The sequence below is a fragment of the Dermochelys coriacea genome, chromosome 19 (genome assembly GCF_009764565.3).
Source record: "Dermochelys coriacea isolate rDerCor1 chromosome 19, rDerCor1.pri.v4, whole genome shotgun sequence".
Lineage (NCBI taxonomy): Eukaryota > Metazoa > Chordata > Testudines > Dermochelyidae > Dermochelys > Dermochelys coriacea.
The window spans coordinates 12516742-12542229 of record NC_050086.2 but is presented as its reverse complement, the minus strand read 5'-3'; the positions used below and the strand labels follow the sequence as shown (position 1 = coordinate 12542229).

At 45.3% G+C, this 25488-nt stretch overlaps 1 protein-coding gene across 12 annotated transcripts in view; it reads right to left on the bottom strand.

Annotated features, from left to right (window-relative positions):
* EPB41 (erythrocyte membrane protein band 4.1) overlaps nt 1–25488 on the bottom strand; it is a 206427-nt gene that overhangs the window by 180735 nt on the left and 204 nt on the right. The gene's annotated exons all lie outside the window — the stretch shown is intronic.

Genomic DNA, 25488 nt, shown 5'->3' with positions numbered 1-25488 from the left:
CAGAGAAAAGTCTGGCAATATTACATTTTTTGAAGTGGGGACTTGTAACGTCCACAGCATACAAACAAACATAAAATACTCTTGTTGAAAGGTTGCAACATAAACGCCAGAACTTCAATGCACAAGAACCAAAAGGGGTGTGGGGGTGACTGGCAGCCTAAGGCAGAGAGGCACAACTTTCCCCACCCACTTTAAAATGGCTCTTTCCAGGCAAACTCTGAGCACATGCTTTGCTACAGAGCCCCCTAGCCTGCAAGCAGGACCAGGACCCTCTTCCCCATGCACACTCTTAAAATGATTGCTTGCAATTCCAATACAGTCTTCAATACACCGCAAGACTACTCTCACATAGGGAGGAAATTTTCTAGAGGAGGTTCTTGAGATACCCTGACAGGCCAGCAAGTAGAGATGATCCCCCCGCCCCCCCGCTCAATTGAATGCTTCGTTTTCTGGGCCCTGTGTGCCATTAACGGGGTGAGCGTAGGAAGAGGAATTCAATCTTTGACTGTTGCCACTTCCTCATCTTCCACCTCAGGAGTCTCAACTTACGCCCCTCTCCCCCATTTCTACATGGTCTTAGGAACCCAACGTCCCATCCAACCAATCCCCAATCTCTCATTCAGTACTGAGCTGTTGGCGCCGCCTCCAATAGGCCCATGTTGCCAGCCTCCCCATCACCTATTTATTACATCTTCCAACCACCATCCTCATCCCTCCTCCCACGCTGGAGAGGCACTCCCTGTACACATTTGCAAAGCTACCTCATTGTCTTCCTTCATAGCCCTCCTCAAAACTCTTTCCTGCAATGTCTAAAAAAAAAAAGGGGGGGGTCAACCATTAGGGTGCTAGTGGGCAGAAACCACTACGCATCATGGGGGCCATTTCTATCTCACTGTTTCCCGGTACTCCCTCATCTGATTGTGTCCATCTGTTTTCTCTTATACTTTGAAAGATCCCTGGGGAAGAAACCATCTGTTTGGTCTGTTTGTACAGCGCAGAGCATAATGAGGATCTACTCCATGACTAGGGCTTCCATGGCAATGCAAATAACAATGAAGTGCTCTCTCTGTGTGAGACCTTAGAAACCGTTTCACCAGAAGTGTGGTGTTGGAGAACACTCTACATTTCCCTCCCTTCCTCCTTAGGAGATATAAAGTGGAGATTAGTTTACTGCTTTTCCTATTCTTTTTACATCTAGTGCTAAGACATAAAGAAGTAACGTTTATAGAGGGAAAGATAACATGAGCTATCTGATTTCATTACTGGGTGAGGTCAGTATTATCCCTGTTCCAGTGAAACTATACCCCACACATTTTTATAATTCCCATCATTAACAAGTTACCATTTAAAAAGAAAAAGGAGTACTTGTGGCACTTTAGAGACTAACAAATTTGAGCATAAGTTTTCGTAAGCTACAGCTCACTTCATCGGATGCATGCAGTGGAAAATACAGTGGGGAAATTTATATACACAGAGAACATGAAACAATGGGCGTTACCATACACACTGTAACGACAGTGATCACTGAAGGTGAGCTATTACCAGCAGGAGAGCGGGGGGGTGGGGGGGAAAGCCTTTTGTAGTGATAATCAAGATGGGCCATTTCCAGCAGTTGACAAGAACGTCTGAGGAACAATAAGGGTGGGAGGGGAATAAACATGGGGAAATAGTTTTACTTTTTGTGTAATGACCCATCCACTCCCAATCTTTATTCAAGCCTAAATTAATGGTGTCCAGTTTGCGAATTAATTCCAATTCAGCAGTCCCACGTTGGAGTCTGTTTTTGAAGCTTTTTTTGTTGAAGAATTGCCACTTTTAGGTCTGTAATTGAGTGACCAGAGAGATTGAAGTGTTCTCCGACTGGTTTTTGAATGTTATAATTCTTGACGTCTGATTTGTGTCCATTTATTCTTTTACATAGAGACTGTCCAGTTTGACCAATGTACATGGCAGAGGGGCATTGCTGGCACATGATGGCATATCACATTGGTAGATGTGCAGGTGAATGAGCCTCTGATAGTGTGGCTGATGTGATTAGGCCCTATGATGGTGTCCCCTGAATAGATATGTGGACAGAGTTGGCAATGGGCTTTGTTGCAAGGATAGGTTCCTGGGCTAGTGGTTCTGTTGTGTGGTGTGTGGTTGCTGGCGAGTATTTGCTTCAGGTTGGGGGGCTGTCTGTAAGCAAGGACTGGCCTGTCTTCCAAGATCTGTGAGAGTGATGGGTCGACCTCCAGGATAGGTTGTAGATCCTTGATGATGCATTGGAGAGGTTTTAGTTGGGGGCTGAAGGTGACTGCTTGTGGCGTTCTGTTCTTTTCTTTGTTGGGCCTGTCCTGTAGTAGGTGACTTCTGGGTACTCTTCTGGCTCTGTCAATCTGTTTCTTCACTTCAGCAGGTGGGTATTGTAGTTGTAAGAATGCTTGATAGAGATCTTGTAGGTGTTTGTCTCTGAGGGGTTGGAGCAAATGTGGTTATATCATAGAACTTGGCTGTAGACAATGGATCGTGTGGTGTGGTCTGGATGAAAGCTAGAGGCATGTAGGTAGGAATAGCGGTCAGTAGGTTTCCGATATAGGGTGCTGTTTATGTGACCATCGCTTATTAGCACCGTAGTGTCCAGGAAGTGGGTCTCTTGTGTGGACTGGTCCAGGCTGAGGTTGATGGTGGGATGGAAATTGTTGAAATCATGGTGGAATTCCTCAAGGGCTTCTTTTCCATGGGTCCAGATGATGAAGATGTCATCAGTGTAGTGCAAGTAGAGTAGGGGCATTAGGGGACAAGAGCTGAGGAAGCGTTGTTCTAAGTCAGCCATAAAAATGTTGGCATACTGTGGGGCCATGCGGATACCCATAGCAGTGCCGCTGATTTGAAGGTATAACTTGTCCCCAAATGTGAAATAGTTGTGGGTGAGGACAAAGTCACTAAGTTCAGCCACCAGATTAGCTGTGACAGTATCGGGGATACTGTTCCTGACGGCTTGTAGCCCATCTTTGTGTGGAATGTTGGTGTAGAGGCTTCTACATCCATAGTGGCTAGGATGGTGTTTTCAGGAAGATCACCAATGGACTGTAGTGTCCTCAGGAAGTCAGTGATGTCTCGAAGATAGCTGGGAGTGCTGGTAGCGTAGGGCCTGAGGAGGGAGTCTATATAGCGAGACAATCCTGCTGTCAGGGTGCCAATGCCCAAGATGATGGGGTGTCCAGGATTTCCAGGTTTATGGTTATTGGGTAGAGGACAGAATAGCCCTGGTCGGGTTTCCAGGAGTGTGCCTATGCGGATTTGTTCTTGTGCTTTTACCCCATGTTTATTCCCCCCTCTCCCCTGCTGTTCCTCAGACGTTCTTGTCACCTGCTGGAAATGGCCCACCTTGATTATCACTACAAAAGTCTCCCCACCCCCGCTCTCCTGCTGGTAATAGCTCACCTTATCTGATCACTCGCCCTGCAGTGTGTATGGTAACACCCATTGTTTCACATTCTCTGTGTATATAAATCTCCCCACTGTATTTTCCACTGCATGCATCCGATGAAGTGAGCTGTAGCTCACGAAAGCTTATGCTCAAATAAATTTGTTACTCTTTAAGGTGCCACAAGTCCTCCTTTTCTTTTTGTCTAACAGTGACCAATGCCAGGTGCCCCAGAGGGAGTGAACCTAACAGGTGATGATCAAGAGATCTCTCTCCTGCCATCCATCTCCACCCTCTGACAAACAGAGCATAGGGACACCATTCCTTACCCATCCTGGCTAATAGCCATTAATGGACTTAACCTCCATGAATTTATCCAGTTCTCTTTTAGACCCTGTTATAGTCCTAGCCTTCACAACCTCCTCAGGCTGACTGTGTGCTGAGTGAACAAGAACTTCCTTTTATTTGTTTTAAACCTGCTGCCCATTAATTTCATTTGGTGGCCCCTAGTTCTTATATTATGGGAACAAGTAAATAACTTTTCCTTATTCACTTTCTCCACACCACTCATGATTTTATATATCTCTATCATATCTCCCTTTAGTCTCCTCTTTTCCAAGATGAAAAGCCCTAGCCTCTTTAATCTCTTTAATCTCTCCTCATATGGGCCCCATTCCAAACCCCTCATCATTTTAGTTGCCCTTTTCTGAACCTTTTCTAATGCCAGTGTATCTTTTTTGAGATGAGGCGACCACATCGGTATGCAGTATTCAAGATGTGGGCATACCACGGATTTATATAAGGCCAATAAGATAGACAATAAGAGGAGACTATTCCTTTTTTAATGATTCCTAACATCCCATTTGCTTTTTCAACTGCCGCTGCACACTGCGTGGATATCTTCAGAGAACTACCCACAATGACTCCAAGATCTTTCTCCCGATTAGTTGTAGCTAAATTAGCCCCCCATCATATTGCATATATAGTTGGGGTTATTTCTTCCAATGTGCATTACTTTACATTTATCCACATTAAATTTCATTTGCCATTTTGTTGCCCAATCACTTAGTTTTGTGAAATCTTTTTGAAGTTCTTCACAGTCTACATTGGTCTTAACTATCTAGAGCAGTTTAGTAACATCTGCAAACTTTGCCACCTCACTTTTCACCCCTTTCTCCAGATCATTTATGAATAAGTTATCAATAAGTTGAACAAGATTGGTCCTAGGAGGGACCCGTGGGGAACACCACTAGTTACCCCTCTCCATTCTGAAAATTTACCATTTATTCTTACCCTTTGTTCCCTGTCTTTTAACCAGTTCTCAATCCATGAAAGCATCTTCCCTCTTATCCCATGACAACTTAATTTACACAAGAGCCTTTGGTGAGGGACCTTGTCAAAGGCTTTCTGGAAATCAAAGTACACTATGTCCATTGGATCCCCCTTGTCCACATGTTTGTTGACCCCCTCAGAGAGCTCCTAATAGATTAGTAAGACATGATCTCCCTTTACTACACGCTATGCCATATGGGGCATGTAAATATCACCAGGCAGCTCGAGCGGAAGTGACTAATACACATTCCTATAAAGGAGGATGGACCAGTGGCCTTGTTCAGACTCTAAATTCTTTTCAAGCAAAATTCCCTTCAGTGCAGAAGGCAAACACAAGGTTTATCCTTCATTTACATCTACAAGCGTGCAGCGGTGTAAGAAAGATCAAAATCAGCCCCACAGTTTTCTAGACACTTCTTTTAAAATACCATGTCCTCTCGTGCCTTTCTGTGTTGTATCTAATATGCTTCTTGGGCCAGGGCCTGTTTGGCACACTGCATATTTTGCACAGTACTGTATACATCATTGTTGCTATGATACAATATAGCTTTAAAATAATCCACAAGCTACCCAAAATGGGTGGCAAAAGTACAGCTGAAAGCCACAAAAAAACCACACACCTCAAACTCCTCCCACACATGACACAAAATTAACCCCCTAATGAAACAGATGAGAACTTCCCAGCTTCTGGCCCTGGAGACAGCTACATGCAAGGTCTGCTGAGGATGCCAACAGAAGAAAGTCACAAATATGGAGGTCAGTCACCTGAGGAAGTCCAGTCACCATTCCCGGAGACCAAGTCCCAGAAGCAAAAGCATACTAGCAGATTTTAAGTGCTGCAACCAAATACAAACAGCAGGCCTCTTTTCTTCGCTATTCAGGTCACAGGCCGACTAAGTAGCTGGACGCCTAGACATGCTGTGCTGGAAGCTTGCCTGCTACCTTAGAAGCATGCATGTCATTGAATATTATGTAAGTGAACAGCTTTATTCAGCTGCACATGCCAGTTCCCCCTCCAACAAACACAACAGCAAAGGACTTTTTCCTGCAGTTGTTCCTCACACACTAAGAGGTTGACTCTGTTGTGAATGCACTCGGGTTGTGTGCACGTGTGCGTACGAGAGAGAGAGAGAGAGAGAGACTAACTCTGATCAAAACAAGTTTGGAGCTACTGATCAGTTGGCTGTAGCCCTGACTTTCACAGGTGCTCAGCTCCCACCAATTCCAACAATCCAAACAAACAGATCCTTGATGTAGCATTTTGCTTTCACTGCTTCCCCAAGGAATCCAGAGTTTAGGGCTTATATTTTATTTAGTAGGAGATGCCCATTACACCTTACTTAAAGCCACAAGCCCTCTTGACAGGAGTGTCATTTTGAAAGTGAGCCTGTAACATCATTTGCCTGGTTATTAAGCCCAATCTGCTCCCAAGTTCCCTTTGCATTCTTCAGTGCAAATGCTTCTTCAGTGACTGGCATTTCTGCATCAGCAAGCACCCAGATACATGCAGCCTTTTGGCTCTGGATTTCTGCTGTCCTACATCCCACTTCCTTGTGGAAGAGAGCAACCTTTACTGGAGGTGAATCTTTAACACTTCAGAAGATTAGAATTTAAAACAATGAGCTAAAACATCACTTAGGCACCGAAATCTACTGTCCTACATTGTCACCTCTGTAAGGCACCAGGTACACAGAAAGACAGCTATGCCAAAAAGGGAGAGGCTCATTACAAGGGGCTTTCATAAGTTAACACTAGCAGTTCCAGACTGCTCTACAGGAATTCTTGAGGAACGCAGGGCCAAAATTTCACATGTAACTGCTGAAGCCAGTGGAGTCAGACTGGTGGGAGATTAGCGAGGCCCATAAAAATTGTCTGTGGTACAGTACAAAATTAGCGCAAGACTCTACTCAACTCGTCAATAAGAAGCAGAGACCAGAAGGCACTGTACTGGCACTACTCCCTCCCTATCTCTCTGCCTGTGGTTTGCATGCTCATTTGTTACTTTTATAGTGAAGTGCTGCTCACCTGTCTGCAGATCTGAGACTGCGGATCCTGGGGTGGCTTCACCTCCAACGCTATCTGTCCATTGCAGGGAAATCTCCTACATAATTGCAGCACTGATCTACCACCACCATTTTCAGGGGGAGTTTCCAGAAGGAGGGGCATGGGGAGAAAGTAGTTCTCGTTTCCCAGTGCAAAACAATTCTCACTAACAAGTGAATTATAAGTAGAACTGAAAGGACATGTTTTATTTCAATGGCAAGCATACAAAGCAATCCTGGCCGGCAAGAACAGCCTACTGATAAAGATGCTTTAATAAAAATATACCCAGAAATAGCAACAAACTCATTCTCATTATCCAAAACCCTAAACACACATTTCACTTCACCTCCTATTTCACCACCACCACACAGACTCCATATGCAAAGCCTGCAATTGTATAACGAACAATGTACCAAAGGATAAACCAGGAGAGCCAACCCAGTTTCCTTTCAACTGAAAGGGGTCACAGTTTAAAAAAAAAAAAAAAAGGCATATGGACCATTTATTTCTGCTCACTAGTAGTCTAATGAAGCACATACTCACCCAGAGATGAAGCAATCGGAGGAAGCCCGCCGGTGAAGTGCCATAATCCATTGGAGGACAGGACATGAAAGCAAAGGGAGGGAGAGAAAAGACATCAGTTAATAAAGAGTTCCAGCTTTTAAAGAGACAACCACACCCACAAAAATCCCTTAAACGACACAGCCAGGTACTCATACCTATATGTTTTTACATACACTTTCCAAGAGCGTTTACTTGACTTTTCCAGGAGTGGAACAGATGGCTGAACCAGAGGTTCATATTGGACTATTTCTTATTAGTGTGCAAAGTTGAAGAAAAAAAATAGTTGTGTTAATTAATGCAGATAATACTACATATGGGGATGCAGAGTCCTGTGTTTTATCACAGCTAATACAATTCACAGAAAGAAAAGGAGTACTTGTGGCACCTTAGAGACTAAAATTTATTTGAGCATAAGCTTTCGTGAGCTACAGCTCACTTCATCGGATGCATTCAGTGGAAAATACAGTGGGGAGATTTATATATATATATATATATATATATATATACACACACACACACACACACACACACACAGAGAACATGAAACAATGGGTTTCATCATAAACACTGTAAGGAGAGTGTGACCACTTAAAATGAGCTATTACCAGCGGTGGGGGGGGGAGGGGGAGGAGAGGGAGGAAGAAAACCTTTAGTGGTGATAATCAGTGGTGGTAATAAGGTGGGCCATTTCCAGCAGTTGACAAGAAAATCTGAGAAACAGTGGGGGGGGGGGGAGAGAATAACACGGGGAAATAGCTTTACTTTGTGTAATGACCCATCCACTCCCAGTCTCTATTCAAGCCTAAGTTAATTGTATCCAGTTTGCAAATTAATTCCAATTCAGCAGTCTCTCGTTGGAGTCTGTTTTTGAAGTTTTTTTTGTTGAAGGATAGCCACTCTTAGGTCTATAATCGAGTGACCAGAGAGAATGAAGTGTTCTCCGACTGGTTTTTGAACAATTCTTGACGTCTGATTTGGATGCCCCATCATCTCAGGCATTAGCACCCTGACAGCAGGATTGTCTGGCTATATAGACTCCTTCCTCAGGCCCTACGCTACCAGCAATCCCAGCTATCTTTGAGACACCACTGACTTCCTGAGGAAACTATAATCCATCGGTGATCTTCCTAAAAACACCATCCTGGCCACTATGGATGTAGAAGCCTCTACACCAACATTCCACACAAAGATGGACTACAAGCCGTCAGGAACAGTATCCCCGATAACGTCACGGCAAACTTGGTGGCTGAACTTTGTCCTCACCCATAACTATTTCACATTTGGTGACAATGTATACCTTCAAATCAGCGGTTGGTACCCGCATGGCCCCACAGTATGCCAACATTTTTATGGCTGACTTAGAACAACGCTTCCTCAGCTCTCGTCCCCTAATGCCCCTACTCTACTTGCACTACACTGATGACATCTTCATCATCTGGACCCATGGAAAAGAAGCCCTTGAGGAATTCCACCATGATTTCAACAATTTCCATCCCACCATCAACCTCAGCCTGGACCAGTCCACACAAGAGACCCACTTCCTGGACACTACAGTGTTAATAAGCGATGGTCACATAAACACCACCTATACTGGAAACCTACTGACCACTATTCCTACCTAAATGCCTCCAGCTTTCACCCAGATCGCACCACACGATCCATTGTCTACAGCCAAGCGCTACGATACAACCGCATTTGCTCCAACCCCTCAGACAGAGACAAACACCTACAAGATCTCTATCAAGCGTTCTTACAACTACAATACCCACCTGCTGAAGTGAAGAAACAGATTGACAGAGCCAGAAGAGTACCCAGAAGTCACCTACTACAGGACAGGCCCAACAAAGAAAAGAACAGAATGTCACTAGCCATCAACTTCAGCCCCCAACTAAAATCTCTTCTATGCATCATCAAGGATCTACAACCTATCCTGGAGGTCGACGCATCACTCTCACAGATCTTGGGAGACAGGCCAGTCCTTGCTTACAGACAGCCCCCAAACCTGAAGCAAATACTCACCAGCAACCACACACCACACAACAGAACCACTAGCCCAGGAACCTATCCTTGCAACAAAGCCCATTGCCAACTGTGTCCACATGTCTATTCAGAGGACACCATCATAGGGCTAATCACATCAGCCACACTATCAGAGGCTCATTCACCTGCGCATCTACCAATTTGATATATGCCATCATGTGCCAGCAATGCCCCTCTGCCTTGTACATTGGTCAAACTGGACAGTCTCTACATAAAAGAATAAATGGACACAAATCAGACATCAAGAATTATAACATTCAAAAACCACTCGGAGAACACTTCAACCTTCCTGGTCACTCGATTACAGACCTAAGAGTGGCTATTCTTCAACAAAAAAACTCCAGAAACAGACTTGAACAAGAGACTGCTGTATTGGAATTAATTTGCAAACTGGATACAATTAACTTAGGCTTGAATAGAGACTGGGAGTGGATGGGTCATTACACAAAGTAAAACTATTTCCCCATGTTTATTCCCCCCACACACACTGTTCCTCAGACGTTCTTGTCAATTGCTGGAAATGGCCCACCTTGATTATCACCTCTAAAGATTTTCTTCCTCCCTTCTCCCCCTCCTGCTGGTAATAGCTCATCTTAAGTGATCACTGTCCTTACAGTGTTATGATAAAACCCATTGTTTCATGTTCTCCGTGTGTGTATATAAGTCTCCCCACTGTATTTTCCACTGAATGCATCCGATGAAGTGAGCTGTAGCTCACGAAAGCTTATGCTCTAATAAATTTGTTAGTCTCTAAGGTGCCACAAGTACTCCTTTTCTTTTTGCGTATACAGACTAACACGGCTGCTACTCTGAAACCTACAATTCACAGAGCGCCTCGGATGATAATCTCACACACATGCACAGAGTGCAAATTTCAGGTCGCAAGTATGAAAACAAAAGAGACTCAAGCACCAAGAGCCTGACTGAGCTACAGAAATGCCGAGACTGAATTTGGAGACTGAAAATTGGGGCATACTTCACTTCTCTTCATGCTGGGTCTGGATAAGCCTAAAAAAGATCAGTTATGTAAAGGCAAACTCCATTAGGCATGGGGGTGAAGGGACTGAGTGAGTCTCCTCCCCCCAAATCCCAATGGGTTTTGACTGAGCCTCCTAGTGGGCTTTTTAAAAAACATTTACTTTTTAATAAATTACCACTTCTTCCATAAAACCTCTACATCCTAATCCTCTCCGCAGAGAAACGTTAGCCTAATACAAAGGGATTAACAAACAACTGTTGCCCTGTAAGGCACAATGCACTACCTGCTATTGCTCCCCTTCCTCCATCCTTTGTCTGTATGCTCTTCTGGGCAGGGACTCGGGATGTGTAGTGCTCAGTATACCACTTGGACTATATAAATAGTGAGACGGCCACAATTTGTCATTTAGGCCACCAGAGTCTATGCACATTTCTCTGGACAATCAAGCAAACAGAGGCATCTTTAACTATTGTTTTAACATGCACTGGCACCACTTGCCTTTTATTTTGTTCTATGAGGCATGGCTGCACTATAGAGCTATACTTTTTAAACTGGCAAAGCACTCAGAGTGTAGATGCAGATTAAACCAGCAGAACTGTGCTTTTACTGACATAGCTTATTCCAACAAAAATTACTGAGGTATGGAACAGCTTCCATATGGAGGAGAGATTAAAAATATTGGGATGGTTCATCTTAGAAAAGACACACCAAAGACAGGATGTGATCGAGGTCTATAAAATCATGACTCATGTGGAGAAAGTGAATAGGGAAGTGTTATTTACCCTTTCACATAACACTAGAACCAGGGGCCATCCAATGAAATTAATAGGCAGTAGCTTTAAAAACAAACATAAGGCAGTATTACTTCACACAACACAGTCAACCTGTGGAATTCCTTGCCAAGGGACATTGTGAAGGCCAAAAGTATAATGGGGTTCAAAACAGAATTGGATACATTCATGGAGGATAGGACAATCAATGGCTACTAGCCAAGATAGCTAGGGATGCAATCCCATGCTCTGGCTGTCCATAAACCTGACTGTCAGAAATTGGGATTGGATGACAGGATGGATCACTCAATAATTGCCCTGTTCTGCTCATTCCTTCTGAAACCTCTGGCACTGGCCACTGTCTGAGACAGGATACTGGGCTAGATGGACCATTGATCTGAACCAATTATGGCCATTCTTATCCTGCTTTGGTTTTGTACATTAGCAATTTAGATCCTGTCTAGCTTTTTTTTTTTTTAAAAAAAAAAAAAAAATACTATAGACCACTGAAGAATTAGTGGGAGATCCTTACAAGTACCAAGAATGAAACCTGAACAAGCTTGAGGAGGCGGCGTTTTCAACCAGACTGTTAAAACACTACTTGTTTTTGTTTTTTTTTTAAATTTATTGAATTCAAGGACCTTGAAAAGACTTGGGAGAAGAGCTCTCCTTGTGAAAAATTAAACCCCACTCTTCCTTCAGCTGAGGGCTGAGAAAGCTCCTACTCTACTTCTCTAGCTCTGCCAGCATAAATAAGGGAAGACAAGAATTGATGGGCCAGCCGCTAACCCAGTGTAAACTGGGAGTGACATACTGATTTACCCCAGTTTAGGATATGGCCCAATATTCCAAAGGTAGTAAATAACGAGGAAGAGACCCTTTAAAATAAAATAGAGAGAAGAATTCCAGTTCTTTGTTATCCATCATAAAGAAGCCCAAAAGGACACGTTCATTTTTCCCTCCTTTGCAGGTCACTTTTAAACCTGACTTAAAAGAGACAATGTGCGGTTTGAATTCCTAAGCTATATTAGAAAGCTAACCACTGAGGCAGTAAGGCTGCTGAGAGCAGGTCTGCAAAGCTACTCATTACTATGGCGACCAGGATTACAAAGTATTTCAATCACAGCGTAAAAAAATTTCCTTTGAAGCTGTACAACTTTTGGGGGAGTCTTAGCACAGTGACCTCAGCCCTCCAGTACCAGCTGTGACATTAGTCCCTAGGAATCAGGCTCAGAAGCAACCCACAGCAAGGATAGGCTGCATGGGAAGTCCACTAATGCAATCTGTAACCTGGATACTGTTCACAGCAGCTGTAATAAGCTGTGGAACCTTGACTTGCTTTTTGCAAGAACCTGGACATAAAAAGGCAGGACTTATTATAATTACTTGTTTCAGGCATCACAATCCAGAAATAAAAACGGGCAGGTACAAACCGATCTTCTGTTTTTCACTGTACACATCTCAGACTGGTCTTCAATTCTCTTCCGAAAAATCCATGATCATTATTTGTACTGTGGGAGCACACAGAGGTGCCATCTCCATTCTGCCAGGTGCTACAAACACACACGTAACAGAGAGGCAATCTGTGCCTCAAAGAGTTCAGGTTTCAGAGTAGCAGCCGTGTTAGTCTGTATTCGCAAAAAGAGTTCACAATCTCAGTTGCTTCTAAGAGCTCATCTACATGGCAAGCCACTGCCCTGCAGGACAGGGTGTGAATCAACAGCGCACCAGATGTACCACTATGACAAAGCAAAGCATGCCAAGCCAAACTCCATGACTTACACGGCATAGCAGCATCCACATGGGACACTGCCATGCAGCAAGCTGGTGTGCTCTAGATTCACACCCTTGCTGGCTGTGCAGTAACTTGCCGTGTAGACAAGATCTCAGATACAGAACCTAACACTTTGATTCTAGTTCCAGGTGTGACACCCTCCAAATGAAGCAGGACAGAGGCAGTGAGCTCAACCCGTGGGAATGAGAGGCGGGAGAGAGACACTCAGATGTCCTCAGGCTAAGAGGCACTTCAGGTTAGCTAGGAGGACCTGTGATACAAACTGCCTCCATCCACCTAGTGTCCCTCCCTGGGGGGACATCACAGCCTCATTATAAAATCCAGGGTGTAGGCAATGCAGGGGCCTGCTTTGTATCTAGAATTTAAAGCACCTTCTCTCTATCCACAACAAAAGCCCACACTTGGAAATTGGAAACCAGGTACAAGGGGGTTGCCTCTCTCCCCACAAACACACACTTACTTTGAACTCTTCACCATCACTCCCATTCAAGCCCACATTCCCCTTTCTCTCTCTTCGACTCACCCTGACTCCACCCCACTACAGGGCACTAGGTGAGGGGAGAGAGCTGACAAGTCATAATTTCTGCCCCTGGGACCTTTACCCCATGAGTAAGGGGGAGCTAGAGAAGGAGCAAATCTTTGAAGAGGCAGGTGACACCTCTTCTTCCCCTACCAGGTGCTGTTCCCCCTGCATCTACTAGCTGGAGGGCCAAGAGCTCAAGAGACTCCCACGCCAGACCCTGTCTCCATCTACTGACCCCAGCTCAGATCCCTTGTCTGGCAAGTCCTCATTTCATCAGCAATTGTGGAAGGGAAACTAAATTCCCTAAAGCAAAAGGAAGAAAAGAGAGCAGCTGCACTCAGCCTTGTTTCATCCCTGGTAAATGCCTAGACCCTACGCAACCATGGTGCTTTACAGATTAACAGGCTGTTTGTACAGCGATCTGATGCAGCATAGTATTTGGCATGTGACCACTGCAAAGCACATGTCTACAGATTTGATCAATTGAACAGATGTAATGGGGAAAAACAAGGCACAGATCCCCAAAGAGCAGCAGCCTTGCCTGTTCTGCACTAGGCCCCGTGTATTTAGAGTGTTTCTCTGGTTTGTGAATACAGGAGTCGTCCTCCTCCAGGATTTGCACCTCCTGTCTGGGCATGGCCTTCTCTAGGTCTGTCATCACTCCAAGTGTCAGCTACCCGGAGGCACTCAATTGTGACCAAAGCAATCCGAGCCCTTTGCTCCCTGGCAGAGGAAGCACAATCAAGAACAGACACTTCACTGTTGAAGGGCTGGTCTCACACACACAGTTGTTTTAAGTCCCCATCCTGTCCCCGTCTGCCCCTCGCCGCCTCCTTTAAGCCAAGACCATCTGTCCTCTCTCTCCAATAAAATCACAGCATATTAGAAGTCAGGGAAGCGGTGCTTCTAGCAGACAGAGCAAAGGATTGGGAGATTGGTCCCCTAGGTTCTAATCCTGGCTCTGCCACACACCACACACTTGCTCTTCAACCCTACACACATCATTTCATCTCAGTTTCCCCATTTATAAGTGGGGAATACCAATTCTTGCCTACCTCCCGAGGGTGTCGTGAGCCTTCGTTCATTGGCCAGCAAAGCCCTTTGAGATCCTTGGGTGGAAGGTGCTAACAAAGGCCTGTATGTTTCTATTTCTTAGTTTCAGTATACTGGCTCTCTGAAAGCCCATCCTGGATCCCGGTGGCACTTCCTAGCCACAAAGCTGCCTGCCTGACTAAAACGTGAGCAGCTATTTCCAAAGCTAATGAGGCTATCCTCCTCTGACCCAGGGAAGGTATCTGCAGGCAGTACTCTTCATGTTCACCTCCTGGAATAAATCCCGAGAGTTCTATCATCTCCCCAGCCTAGGCAGGGACACAGATGGTCTCAGAGATTAAAACATACAGGGAATTAACTGCCCTGTGCAAATGAGATTCCTCATTCAATTGCCAAGCGCATCTGTAGATGATCATTATTTGTTGTGCTCAGGGCTGTAACTAACTTGAACTACAGAGCAGAGGCAGGTGCGTAGAAAAGGAAGGCAGCGTGGAAGCTACAAGAGAGAACTAACTACTGTGCACATGGCATTTGTTTTCTCATTTCTTTAGTGTTTTCAGTAACCAGTTACAGACATTTAGCATTTGGGTGGCAGAAATATGCAGTAGCTACTGTAAGAGAAACCAACAGAGGCAGTGCTGTGCTGTGCTGTACTGGGAAAGAGACTCTGGATTTTCTCCTCAAGCGTTGCTCGATCTGTACCCTTTGCTATAGAAGCTGCTGCTGTGCAAGCTTCGCTAGCTTAACAATAAATGGGTTCACTCCTAAAATAGGAAAAAGACTACGTTTTACAGAGTGATGGCTGATGGGTTCCTGCAGAGTTGGCTTTCCAAGTGTCAATTACAAGAATTCTCATTGCTGCCGACCCTACAGAAGCAAGATACTGGCTTGTCATTGTCTGTAGGAAATAGTGATGCTAAGGGAAGATATCTGAGCAAATTGTGGCTTGATTCTTGGCTCCAAGATCTCCTTTCTCCCTTGTAGACTGCCTGCTTGGAGGGATTTCATCAGCCCCACATGCGCATTCTGGTGCTCTTCTTGTGTCATGTACTTCTGATCAAGTACCCATCACAAGTGAGCGGTCAGCTACTCCTAAGTAGATACCTACCACCAGTTTTCTGCCCAGATCACAAACATGCAGATTCTGCTTGGGTGTCAACTATGCTGTTAGAGACCCAGATAGACTGGCAGAGCTGGGGACTAAGGATAGGGGAGTTGAGGTCTTCATGGAGCTAGCACTAACCAGTGCTGACTTGCCTGCATTCCTTGAAGACTAAATTGGCCATCACACAGGAGCCAAGATTTTCAAGAGTCACTATTGACACTGGATGCCCTGCCCAACATGAAATACCTTAGAAGGATCCAATGGTGAGAATGCTGAACACCCATCCTCAGAAAAATGAGGCCTCTTTAAAGCATCTCATGGTAGACACCCAAATCACCGGTAGTCACTTCAGGAAGGTTGCTACCAAAAAAACCATATACCAAGTCACAGTACTACAGCTCGATTTTTAAGACTCTATTTTGTACCACTTGTGATTTTTAATAAACTTTTTTTGGACAGAAAGTGTCTCTCACTCAGCCCAGAACCAGTCAGTGTTTGCAAGGAGCTGGTTTCAAATTATGCAACTCACTACAAACGATTCCCTCTTTTATTTAAAGCCTCCCTCCTACATCTGAGGAAATCCCCAAGTGGCACTGACCCCATCTGTCAGCCTGGAATTAGGCTACTCACAAGCCTGCAGATTGGATGAGGACAATCTGTACCATCCAGAAGAGGTTTACCTCCACGTCACCGACACATGCATCTAGCACAACATCAACAGTGCTAGAGAAAGTCACGTTACAGCACAACGTGGTTGAAGAGTGGGTCAGCTCCTGCCCTCATTCGTCCCCGTGCTGAACACTGAAGTTTGTGGGTTGCATGGGTGCAATTTAGGATAGAACCTGGCCCTATCAGAGATTTATCATTACTAATTAAAGGAGCCTAAGTTCTGAAGGAGACATTTCAACTGCTAACTAAAAAAAAAAAATAACGTACCACCACCAAGATTCTTGGATAAGAGGGGCCATAGAAATGCAAAGCCCTTAAACACCGATTTATTGATCCTCCCACAGAGCCCCGAGGGGCAAGAGGTAGCACCATTTGAAAGAGGAGGAAACATAGCAGGTAAGCGAGGTCACACAGTAAACTAGGAATAGAAACCAGGCATCCTGGCTGCATTGGGCAATGCTGCATTCCCTACTATTGTTTTATCAGCTGCCATCTGTCTCAAGGTATAGAGCCATTAGCAACCAGAAAGAGGGAGATGTGTGTGGTCAGGAGTCATTTTAAATATGGAAATGCATTATTGCATTAACAATACAATTAACTGCTGTAGCAGTGCTTCCAGCCATCAATCCACCCTGCCATTTCCTATTAGGGTTGTCAACTCTGACTGAGAATTTTTTTTCCCCCCAACATGACAATGTCATTTTCTTAAAATGTCCTATTAAAATCTCTTGGCTTGCTTTCAATAGTCCCCGGGAGATGGATGCAGATTCTGGGAGACTCCAGGCCAATCCTGGAGGCTTGGCAACCTTATTTCCTACACCAGGCAGATCTGGCGTTCTGCAGAAGCCAGCATACGTATCAGACTCATGACTAGGCTGCAGTGAGTTCACAACTTCTGCAGTGGTCTTCTACACCTGTGAGATTCTTCTGCACCTGTCAACATTTAATGCAACATCCTCAAAGATTCCCAAACCACTTAGTTTACACAGCAGATGGCAATACTAGATGTCTCAAAGGATTGGTAATGGCATACGCAGCTCTGGATCTCTTGTTCAAATATAGCTCAAATCAGTTGTGGCAAAAAGTAATTACCATCTAGTAGCCTATGTGAAATGAGTTATAAATCACCTATAAGAAGATGATTTATTAATGTCTTCATGATGCCTGGATTCCCAATTTTACTTTACTACGTACTAGGGAAGCACAGGAGTGTCGCACATTAAGATGAGGTGAAAAAAGTTTGCTGGTACCCAGAATTGGGCTTTTTTAAAAACAATGCCAGAAGGTTATATTTAACAAGGAATAAGCTCATAAATTAAAAAGAAAGAGGGGAACCATTTCCTAATTACCTATATAAAAGTACAAGCAGGAGCAAAGAATATTTTAATAATTAATAATCAATTAATAATCAATTTATTTAATTGATTTCACAGGGTGTTGGGTGGCTTAATTGGTGTTTGTAAAACACTTGAGATCCTCAGATGAAAGAAACTCTACATGTGCAAATGTTAGTTATCAGAATTTGAAATAACTGACTAAGAATCAAAGGTGTCTGGCAGTCAAAAAGCATGCACCTCAGAAATTTGCTCCACTCTGATTATTTTTTACATTCAAGAAGCCCAGTTCTCACACCTCAGCCTCCTTATGCTACTCTGGCCCCCAGAAATGGCCCCTCAGAGAACAGCCAGGTGTGTAAAAAAGGATTCCCAGCTGGCTTACACCTACCAGACTGGATCTATGCTGCCCCCCACCAATCCCCAATATAGGGGACATGTCAAAAGCAGACAATCATCCAAAGGAAGTGCATCTAAGTGAAGTCTTTTAGAACCATCACCATCTAGGGCTGCTCTAACTTACAGCAGGAGCCAGCCTGCCCCTTGCAGGGCCCACACTGCAGGGAGTACAAGTTTGGCTTAATGACATCTTCACCCTCCGTTCTTGGCCTCAGCACAGGGTGGAAGAGGCTGAGAATCAGGGCCAGTTTTTACTTGGCACTTTCTAAGTTTGATCATGCACTTGGGATAGGCGCCCATACGATTGCATTCACCCACCACCCTCCCCAACACACACAAAAGTGATGTTTCAGGATTTTCTCCAGGGTATCAGAGCAACTAAAAAACAAATACCACTAAGTGGATAGAGGAAGAGTCCTGAGACCAGAGGCCAAGCCCTATAAAGCTGCACAAAGCTGCTCAAAAAAATCTCGTGAAACATCATAATAGTTTCATCTGGGAAATGCTGAGGGACTAGATGCCACATACACCTGACTCTTCTGACTGGATTCTTGGCATCTTCCTCAGTACAGCCCAGAAATCAGAGCTGGAAGTGAACCCAAGAATTACAGTAAACTTTGAGCAGGAACAATAGCAAACAAGATTTGCCAAGCCTCTGAACTTCTTTTGTAAATCCCAGATTACGTAAAGCACTGGCCTTCCAGAAGCAGTGTTGCCTGTTTCCCTCCCAAAGCCAGCTGGCAGAGTTCATACTACCCCAACGCCAATGCTGGAACGAATGCAATACAGCTTTTTTTATACAAAGAACACGTATGTGCAAAAAAGGTGCCTCATTGCTGTTTTGTACCATGAGCTGTTTGAATATATTGCCAGTGACTATAAAGATTGCAATGACAACTAAGCAGCTGTGGACTAGGTATTTATCTTTATTGCTATTTAATGATCTTCCCAGGTTATTTTAATAGTATTTTTTTATTATAAACTTAAAAAAAAAAAAAGAAGAAGGTGTGAATTTTACACTGTAATAGGCGCCCAAATGACAGCCCTGCAAAGTGATGTCCCTTGTGTATCCAAACAGAACGCAGGGTACAGCAGTTTCCTCCGCATTGCCATGCCAGTATGTTACACCCTCTAGTTTACAGGGAGACCACTCCTGGGCGTTCAACATCTATTCTGTCCCCATGGCCCATCCAATCCTTGGCTTTTCTGCCACAACTGCCCGTGAGTGCCCAGTTAGTGTCAGACAACTGTTATCTGCACAACTGTCCGCTAGGAAATTAAAGGAGATGCCAACAAACTCATTCCACATATGCCACCAAAAAGCCATCAGAAAGCAACATCTTTCTGTCATCACTAACCTCGGCTGGATTTGAGCTGGCATCCCAGTTGAGACACACTCCATATCCATTACCAAACCTCTAAATCAAGTTCCCTTAGCAATATGTTTTTGCAGAAGCTCAAGTCCCCTAAGTGATTCTAACTGAGCTGTAATGAGGTGGAGAGTTTTAACGCATGTTCCTCGTTCTCTGCAGTTCTACTGTTTGGGGCACTCCTCTGCTGTCTCAATGGTTATTGAGAGGGAAGAACTACTGGGGAATAAGCACCCAAATGTTGTATGTGAGCAGCTCCTGTTCACAGCGCAGGGGACTGGAGACCCTAACGTTCACAGTCCAAACTAGAAACAAGTAGCTCCTTCAGCCTGTCCCATCAGCAGCCTCTAGTGGGCAAACAGAGCAGACAGCCCTACATCCTCTTTTCTAGCTCCCCAGGAGAGAAAGAGCTGGGTAAGACTGCCACTTTGAGGTGGGCAAAGCCTAAACAGACTATTATCCCCGAGACCCTGCCACCAACTACATGCCTTCCTCCCAGACAGAAATTCTGATGGCTGCCAGCATAGCGTGTCTTCTCCAGTCTTCTCTACAAGCAGAGGTACCTACCAAGGATGATGCTCTACCCATGACACCCAGCAGAAGTAGCAGGGAACTATCATGCTTATCCCCGTTTCCTCAGTCAAAGCCAGGGCCAAGCAAGCAGCATGCTAGTAGGAAGTGTTGAACCAGCAAGCCTTCTAGCATGAAGGACCTGTGAGCAAGTCAGCCACACCCTGGGGCACAGGATCAGGAGGAAAGCTGAACGTGGGGAGCCCAGCACAAGGTTAAAACCGCCAGATTCTGCCTGCATGGCAAAGGGGTGATGGGAAGAAGAGTCTCATGAAGAGCACAGGTATCTGACTTCAGGTGTGTGTGCAGCAGAAACAGCTTCCAGGGCCCCATGCACCCTTTGACAGTTTTCCACGCAGCACTGGCCTCAGATGCTGTCAGCTGATTTAAAACTACTTTTAGACGTGCTTCTATTCCCAGGAGCGACTATGCGAGAATGGTACCTTTTCACTTAGCAGGCGTGACAATGCAGACACAGCAGCTGTCTTAGTGACTTAAGCAACAGTTCAGCCCCCGCAGGGCCAACACAGTTGGATTCTATTCCTCCCCGAGCATCATCAACAGAACTATTTACTCTAAGGCCTTGTCTACACTGAAGGTTTGCCCTGAGCCCAGCCATCAAGGGCAGCCCGCACCACAAATCCACCAGCGCTAACTCCAAGTGTAAGGGTAACCTATTATCTACAGATTTCAGAATAGCAGCCATGTTAGTCTGAATCCGCAAAAAGAAAAGGAGGACTTGTGGCACCTTAGAGACTAACAAATTTATTTGAGCATAAGCTTTCGTGAGCTACAGCTCACTTTATCTACAGCAGAACAACTGACTCCTACTTAAAACCAGATGTACCAGTACAAATCATCATTTATAGCAGTCTACCCTGCCTGCAGCAGGGGTTTGACTCCCAAGGTTCTGGGTGAGTTTTCTGACAGAAGGGTTTTACTTTAAACAGACTGCATTTGAGAGGTGGGTCCCTGAGAAACAGACATGGAACCATATGGTATCTTTTGAGAGTCACTTTTCAGAGCCTTCAAAGGGAGGTTCAGTAACCCCTTCAGTTTCTGAACTTTTTGTGACCAAATCTTTTAGCTTTTTTCTCCTCCAGTTGATTGGGATTGCATAGGCAGAGTTAACGTGTCACTTGAAATGTAAAGCAAGTTGCATATCTGCAGAACATGGCTAGTTTGATACCAGAAGAGGGAAAACAATAGTTTCACACACTTGCACCTTCTTTCTCAGGCGAACAGCTAGTCAGTTAGTAACTACAGACCGGGCCATCAGGAGCACCAAAGAACTGTTTAATTACACATCAGCTTAAAAACCTCCATATCCTAGAACACAATCACCTCTATCTCCGTTATCCTCCAAATGGCCTCCACAGGTCAACCATCTACTTCAAATGAACACACTGACCCAAGGCATACTTTGAGCTTTGGTGTAATGTGACTAGAGATCACTTGTAGACAATTGCCATGTCTCTCTGACTAAAATCAAAGAGGCAGCAGTTATGATAATATCATGCTAGCAGTTAAGGCCAGGGATCAGAAATTACTTTCCTTCTAAGAAAGAAAAGAAGTACTCGTGGCACCTTAAAGGCTAAAAAATTTATTAGAGCATAAGCTTTCGTGAGCTACAGCTCACTTGCATCCAATGAAGTGAGCTGTAGCTCACAAAAGCTTATGCTCTAATAAATTTGTTAGTCTCTAGGGTGCCACAAGTACTGCTTTTCTTTTTGCGAATACAGACTAACAGGGCTGCTACTCTGAAACCTTTCATTCATTGATACCGTCAGGCACTCGCTAGAAAGGTTGGCCTTTGAGCTGAAGTTTTGCTTAAAAAAGAGACAGGTGAGAGAGAAAGTAACAATTCAAAACATGATCAAAACACAAAAGAGTCATTTCATGCTTCGAGGAATCCAGATTCTTTGCGTAACTCAGCATTACAGTTTAGAAGCAGCATGTCCTAGCCGTTTGTGAAGAATGCCAGGGAGCTGCCAAGCTTGAAAGAAACTGGTTGAGGAAAAACTATAATTGAGTTAGTCTCTAAGGTGCCACAAGTACTCCTTTTCTTTTTGAGTTCAATGACTGTCCACTGGAGTAGCCCTGCATTTTTGTTACCGATTCAAGAAGGTATGGAATGTGGTTGTTTAGACAGCCAAACACTGAAATAAACAAGATGAGATTCCCCTTCTCTCAACCCACACACAGGTCTCTAGTCTCAATATTCTCACCTCTGTGAATGCACATAGTGGGCTTGATCCTGCCCAGGGCACATGCCAAGCACTGTATAAAGGAAAGGCTGGGTCAATAGTGCTGAGCAGAACAGGGAACATAGGGAACCTCAGTCCTGCATTACAGACACTGCAGTATGCTTGCCAAGTTTCTCCTCCCTGATAGCAGAAATGAGAACTAGGAGGGGGGATCATGTAACAGTGGTATGTCTACACTGTAATTGGACACCCGGAGCTGGCCCATGCCATGCTCCCAGTGCTCGGACTGCAGGCTGTTTGGTTTAGACACTGGAGCTCCACTGGGACCCTCCCACCTTGCAGGGTCCTGGAGACCAGTCTCCAGCCCAAGCCCAAACATCTACACCACAATTAAACAGCCCCTTAGCCCAAGCCCAAGCCAGCTGGCATGGGCCAAATGCAGGTTTTTAACTGCAGTATAACAAGTGTCTCATGGGCACAAGGAGGAGCGTACGTGACCCCATGCCTCTCCAGACATGACCCTGCCCCCCCCCTTTTTTTTAAAAAAAAAAAAAAAAAAACCTTGAACCCTCACCAGCCCAGGAGCAGCCAAGAAGGGACTCAAAACTTCTGACTGATGAATTTGAAAGATTAGTTAGTGCTAAACCTAGTTTTCTCCCTCATGTGGCATCCACTCACTCCCATGCTGGAGTGCAGCAACCGTGCTCACCCTGTTGCACCCCATGTAGGGGTTAAAAGGCCAGGGGATGGGTTACAAAGGCAGCAAGAGTGGCATTGTATCCTGGTATTAATGCAGAAAAGTTAATGCCACCAAGCCTCTCTCTTCATGCAAGAGTTCATTGCTGCTTCCATTGAAGTCAACGGCAAGCCTGACTTTAGTGGTGCAGGACTGGGCTGTATGTTACATGCACGGGTGAGCGCTGGGGATGGACAGGGCTTTCCCTTACTTCTGTTTTGTGGCAATGGGATTCATCTTTCCAGACCTCTCTGCACAGCGACTGACAGGACAAAACTGCTGGGTTCAACAGCCTGTTTAAATCCCAGGGGCCAAGCATTTCTCTCCTGGAAGCTACAATGGGCTTATGTGTTTTTAATAGCTGACTAAGGAAACTACACAGGACCTTTCCATCCATGACTGCTTGTATTTATTCTAAGGGCAAAGGGGGAAAATAATGCAGTAGCTGGAAAAAACCTTTGGGCCCGGTTTTATGGGTGCCCAGCCACAACTCGTGAAAAAGGAGCAAGCCCTCAACTCCTCTGGGGAAAAAAGTCAAGCCCCATGTTTGGAAGCTGGTCAGCCAAAGTGTCCTTCTGTGTAAAGAGTTAATATACCATTAAATATGCAATGTGCATCTTTAGGTAGAGATAAGTATGTGGAATATACCAATACTGTAAAATATCCCCTCAACCTAAAATTAGATCAATATGCCATTTAACACACCCAGTCATCATGGCATCTAGGTACAAATACCAACACAGCCTAAACCACAATGCATGGAGCATTTGCTGGTGGCCCTAGACGAATCGTTAATCACATGGCACTAGCTCCGCCTCCCGCACATCTCCAGCCGATCAATCACATTAAGTGACGCTAAAAATACATCGGAATGTATTTTACATATGACTTTCCCGTGCAAGCAATTGCTGCACTTGTCACAGGTATGCTGTGAGAGGGAAGGTATAATCCAATAGCTCCATTAAGAGGTTATTTATACATTGTAAACATTTGAGAACCCCTGCTCTCCTTGATCCAACATTAGAATACATAACTCCCAGAAGTCTTCTGCCATACTTCTCACCAAATACTAAGTTTTTACAGGCTTGTTCATTGACAGCTCGGCCATTGGAGCGACCTACACCACAAATTATTTGTCAGCCTTTCTGAATTTACTCACAGCTGAAGATAAAAGTATTATTGCACTCTTAGCAGAGTTCGCTTTGCAACCAGTGCAGGGTTTATTTTATCCTCTTCAGAGGCTGTTGGGTGAAGTACAACACGAAGTTGGGTTGGTTTATGTCTGCAAGTAGCCAGAAGGAGGAGTGTTTGTTCTCCAAGAGACAGACAGGGAGAGAGAAATTCCGCAGTGCTGCCCTGGCATGAGCGTACCTCTGAACACAACAATCCGGTCTCCTGAACACCCTTACAGGGCCAACACCTTCCCTGCCTTGCTAGGTCTGCAAACTCACAGTGCATTTTAACGTTAGCGCTCAGGCAAACTGTATAAGGGGGAGGGGGGAGATGCAGGAAGATGAGAGAAAGAAAGCTGGAAATGGCATGATCGGCTAGAATAGTGGATATCACACTGCAGGGGCTGCCCATACATTCAAGCAGGAACTTTCCAGTGCACAAAGTTGGGAAAACTAGAAAATATCCTGAAAAAGCTGAACATATACAGACAAGATCTTGTCTAAGGAGTTAAAAACTAAGCGCATCGCTTACAAAGCACAGCAATTCCCTGCCACTGCTGAGTAATGGCAAATGTCACACAGCCAAAATACCAGAGATGCAAAGTCATTCGAGCCCTCAAGTCTTCCCAGAACCACCAGTGTGTTTGGCATACCCCAGCTGAGGCAACAAGTCACTGGTGGCATCTCTCTTCTCCCCCTCCCCTCTGATCCCACATACCCCGCTAGGAAAACAAGGCAAGCAGACAGGCTGGGGGGGGGGGTGCAGATAATCCCTCTGCAGGCATAGCAAGCACAACCCCAGATCTGGGCTCTTCTCCCACCCACCTCCCCTGGGTATTCTCCCCTTGGCAATCCCACGGACCATCCTGTGCTCCAGTCTGCATCTCATACCCCCTTGGGTACCCTTTGCCCACCCAGCCCTCCCTCCTTTGAGCCACCCTGAGTCTGGGTCTCGGTCTCTCTCACTCTCACTCTCTCCGGCACCCCTCTAACTCCCCTCCTCAGCTCTCAGGACCCTCCCCCGATCGCCCTGCTAGTCCCCGGGAAATTCTGGGGGCCTGACTCCCAGAGCCCTATTTGAGTTTGCTGATCCGAGAGTCAGCCCCCTAATTCCCTCCCCCTCTGAAAAACCATGGGTCCCTGCAGTCCCTCTGCCCTCCCCATGGGTCCCGGCCCCCCTGCAGTCCCATGGGTCCCGGCCCCCCTGCAGTCCCTCTGCCCTCCCCACGGGTCCCTACCCCCCTGCAGTCCCATGGGTCCCGGCCCCCCTGCAGTCCCTCTGCCCTCCCCACGGGTCCCTGCCCCCCTGCAGTCCCACGGGTCCCTGCCTCCCTGCAGTCCCTCTGCCCTCCCCACGGGTCCCTGCCCCCCTGCAGTCCCTCTGCCCTTCCCACGGGTCCCTGCCCCCCTGCAGTCCC